Here is a 4,895-nt window from a genome sequence, read left to right on the forward strand (position 1 = left end):
AGTGAATAGCTAAGATTGGGAATCTAGGAATATATAGATGCTATTGGAACATTTTTCTTTCACTGGTTTACACAAATTTAGCCATTTTAGAAATTCGAAAATGGAATAGAACATTACGTCAGGATTTAAAAAAAACATATATATATATATATATATATATATATATATATATATATATATATATATATATATATATATATAGTAGGTTAGTCAAACTGCGAAGGATCTAAAACAGCTCAAACTAAATATGGGAGAGCTCTCTCATAGAACCCTTATTGGTGCTAAATTTTATAGATTTCAAAACTCTAGGTTCGTACTGGCAATCAGTAGATCGATTGTGCAAAAGTAAAACCAAATAAGTAGAGTAAAATAAGACAGTAGAACGTGTTCCAAGTCTGCCCCACAATCCTCACTTCCATCATATATATTGGGCACTTCTAACTTTCAAACATCCCCATAAGATCTCCCTTGGGATTTTGTCCTAGACTTTCTCTAGGTCAATGAACACCAAAACTATATCAGTTGGAAATTAATAACAAGAAGATGAGTTTATATCATGAGTTAATCTTCTTCCTTTTCAACCTTCACTCGTGGATACTCAAGTTGATCATGGAGGATATGATGGGCTTCACATAGATCCCAATACTCTCAACGCCAGAGCCATTCTCGCTGCCATGAAAACCACCAAAAAGACGACGGTTTTCCATCTGAAAGTTGAAGTCCCTGGCATCAGTTGAAGGCCGGGTACACCCAAATGGTCCATAAGAACCCTTATTGGTGCTAAATTTTATAGATTTCAAAACTCTAGGTTCGTACTGGCTCAGTTTTCCGTGATAACCGCTTATCGAAGTAAGAAACTCTGATGGATAATCAAAGACAACTGCATAGAAGTTTTGACTCTGATAAAAAACACCATGTTTGTTTGACAGAACTATGTTTCCACTCTCATAGAATAGGAACTGAAGTGACTCAACTGCGTCTTTGCTGTAGGAAACAAAAATCCCAGCAACTTGGTCTCGTCCCTTTTCATCCCAAAATGATCCAGCTTGTCCGCCCACTGGGCCAACTTTGATCATATCCATATTCTCTCTTCTTTCTGAGTAGTCGTAATTGAAAGATCAAGTCAAACAGATAAAGAAGTTAATTCAAACTTCTAAAAGTTTTTGAGTCGTATTAATTAGACTCGGACACCAATCGGAAAGGTTTAAAAGTGCAGGAGGGAGCTTAAAGAGAAGTTTAAAGCTAATTTAATTTATTTTTTAGTTTATGTTCTGTACGCACTGCTTCAAAGTTAAAAAACTTTTATACGATATATCAGGTTAGATTAAGTTGACCTACAATAACAGACAACATTTCATATCAAACATGATATAAGTTGCTATAGCTAGTCAGATTACACTGACCGTGTAAAAACTAAGTTCCCAAATAGTCTTACATTTCAAAATGGTAGTTACACTAGGGTACTAATTGAATCATAGGCATCTAGAACTCCAGGGATATAGAGCTAAAGTTTCCATTCACATTGCTCCATATGATAGTTCTTAATTAGGACTAAATGCAACTAAGAATTAGAATGAGATATGAATTTAGGATTTGGATATTCTGACTGTCACACTGTTTTAAACGTAGACATGTACTAGCTATTACATGGTCCAAATAGGGAAAACATTTTGTTGATTTGATCAATTTTGAGCTTCGGTTCAAACTATTCGTCTTGTCAGGTCGGGTTATCCATTTCAATTTACATCAAAGGCGCGCTTAAAGCGCGCTTAAGCCATGAAACGAGACTCAAAATATGTTGAGCGTTTCGCCTCGCTTAACGGACGCTTCAGTGTTGTCATCAACGCTCTAAGGCATACTTTTCCTTGCTAACGAGCGTAATTCGGAAGACGCGGCACTAAACAGTTGTTATTTCACTTTATCGTAAATTTTCTTCAATTTCTTTGTCCATATAATTGGTATTCATGCTTATAGATATTAGTTTTGGACTACACATACATATTTGTAGCTTTTCTCCATTTGTGCCTTTCTTTATTAAAGTCCACGCTTTATTTGCGCTTTGCGCTTAAAGCCCCAACAAACCTTAGAGCTTTTTTTGCGCTTTTAGCCTCTGATAACACTTATTTACAAGAACTAGAAACACTTTCCTACAGGTCAATCCAACTCGGATGTCATACATATATTCAGTAGAAATTTGAATAAAGCTTGAAAAATTAAACTTCAAATGAACACCATCAACAACAAACATAAAGCAACAAAAAGCTTATTTTGACCATGAAAGACCGCTCTAGCAAACATTTAAACAAAAATAACAAAAAAAGGCTAACACAAATATAATCATTTCAGAGATACAAGAGAACAATCTTCAGATTAACACAATAAATCATTAATAAAAGATCGCAAGAAGAAAAAATCAAATTTGAATTGAATAAAGGAAAATAAAAAGGATACTAATAGTCTATAATTTACCTGCAGAAAGTTAAGATTTTCAGAGAAACCCAAATACCAAAATTTTCAAATAAACAAAAAGAGAAAGAAATAGCAGCAGAAAATAAACAAGAGAGAGACTTACAGTTACAGTGAAGGACTGAAGATGAAGTGGTTATCGGTGAGCAGCAGGGGAGGGTTTTCTCTTTTACGGGAGAGATGAATTTGGGAAAGGTAAGAATCTTTGTCACTCCATTTAAATTTAAGACAAAAAGGGAGCAAAACAAGGTCAGCAAGAATCAATTAAAAAGAAAATACTCTCTCAAATTATCAATCTCGTAAATAGTTCTTTCAAATTATTTATCATTTTAGATGTTCAAAACTAAATTAATTAACTTTTTTCTATTTTTTCCTTGATATTAATTATTCTCGAAGACTACAAATACTTTAATTATAAGTAAATATTAAATAAAAAGAGATTATATCTTAAGACATAATTAAGGTAAAACATTCAAAAACCTCTCATATTTAATATTTTCTTAAGGAGTGTATAAAAGAGAAACACATAAATAATATGCTAACTCGTACTCAAATATATCTTGTAGCAATATTCTAATATCTTATCATGATTTTGGAATATGAATTGTGCATTTGATTTAGTTGCTCGGCATGACAGATAATATGCTAACTTGTACTCAAAAATATCTTGTAACAATATTCTAATGTCTTATCATGATTTTGACATATGAATTGTGCATTTGCTTTAGTTGCTGATAATATGCTAACTCGTACTCAAATATATCTTGTAGCAATATTATATTCTTCATGTCTTTAAAGAATAAATTCTATTTGCTCAAATACATAATATAATTTCATCTTATATCTTACTGGAAATCAAACTGAACAATACAAAAAATAAAAAAAGACTGCATATTATTAGGTTTGACTATCATACGAACAATTTAATCGGATAGGTATTGTTTAAACCCAACTACATGTGTTTGTGGAAGAAAATAAAATGATTGTCATAAACATTAAGGCAAAAAATTAATATTTATTATTATTATCTTAACCAACATGAAAGTGTCGTTATGCAATATAATTCTCAAAAGGTGTAAAAAATTCTATTAACATTTCATGTAATGTGCATTCAGATAAATTATTATAATAGTGTTTGTAATATCTATTTTTATCTGCATATAATTTTAATTTTTTGAATTATTAGAGCGAATTATAGATAACTAATTAAAACCTATTCATTGATAATATTTAGTGATGGTACTTGAATTCAACAGATTGGATATTACCTCTCTTAGTTCACGAATAATTTTGCTGACATATGATCTCTTTTATTATTTTGATGGCTTTATCATGAGAATCTTCTAGTTTCATAATTATATTAATAATTAAATATAATCATGAGTCAGAATACCGACGAAGTATGACAACAAAAATTTAAAATCAAGGAATTCTTTTTAAAAATTTCAAAGCTAATTCTATCAAACTTAAATTCAAAATAAAATACATAACTAACTGCATTTGGATCTTTTGATTTAAAATTTTGAATAATAAACATAGTCTTTGTCCCTCAAGTGAGTTCCACGCCCATCAAAAAATATAATTTATATTATCTCAATATGAAAAGTATGTTAATTCAAATGAGGAAATAATTTAAATAAGGTATAAATTTTATTACGTTCAAAGTTCTAATATTAAGAGTCTTATATATTTTAAATAAGGAAAGATTTCTAGTAATATTAAATGACTATTTTAAATATTAAAATTATAATTAAATGACTATTTCTAAATATTAGGGAATTAATTAGAATGACTATTTTGTAAAGGGAGAACTCTATATTTAAAGAGTAAAAAAGCGAATTAAATTTCGCTAAAGGTGTTCGTATTTTTAATATAGTACTAGTTTTAGGGTATGCGCTTTACGCGTGTACCTCATACCAATAAATATAATTATTTTTTAAAATCATACAAACATATATTATATTAATGGATTTGAGTTATAAAAAAAATTAAAGATATTAAAAGAATCGGGAAAGTAAGGGATCGGGAGTTTCTTGTTTATTGAGCCTAAAATATCAGTTCTTTTTTAACTCTTTATATTAGAAAAAATTATTATTTAATGTGAAATCTATTTTTAATGATAAAAAAAGTCGATCAATATTTTGAATTGGAGAGATATGTTTATGTTTTATGATAGAATTGTTATTCAGTAATTAACGATAGCTATTTGATACTGAAATATCTTATTAACATTGATGAATTATCTCTAATGGAAGTTAAAATTGTAAGTCTTTTTTATTTTATCATTATCGGCCATTTATGCGTAAGGGAATCATCCATTTATTTTTCGTCAAATTCCTTGCTTTCACATGCAGCATATAATTATGCATAGAGAATTTTTTTTTTATAAATAATAAAGCATATGTAAACGACAATTAAAATTTTTGATC

General features: G+C 29.5%; 1 long non-coding RNA gene across 1 annotated transcript; it reads right to left on the bottom strand.

Moving 5' to 3' along the window:
- Nucleotides 1-261: 261 nt before the first annotated feature.
- LOC138899484 (uncharacterized) lies at nt 262-3,016 on the bottom strand. The gene is made up of 2 exons (XR_011411154.1): nt 2,573-3,016; nt 262-1,096 (listed from the first exon to the last, which is right to left on the bottom strand). It is a non-coding gene; the product is annotated as an uncharacterized lncRNA (long non-coding RNA).
- Between the last annotated feature and the right edge of the window lie 1,879 nt (nt 3,017-4,895).

The sequence above is a fragment of the Nicotiana tomentosiformis genome, chromosome 9, assembly GCF_000390325.3.
Source record: "Nicotiana tomentosiformis chromosome 9, ASM39032v3, whole genome shotgun sequence".
Lineage (NCBI taxonomy): Eukaryota > Viridiplantae > Streptophyta > Magnoliopsida > Solanales > Solanaceae > Nicotiana > Nicotiana tomentosiformis.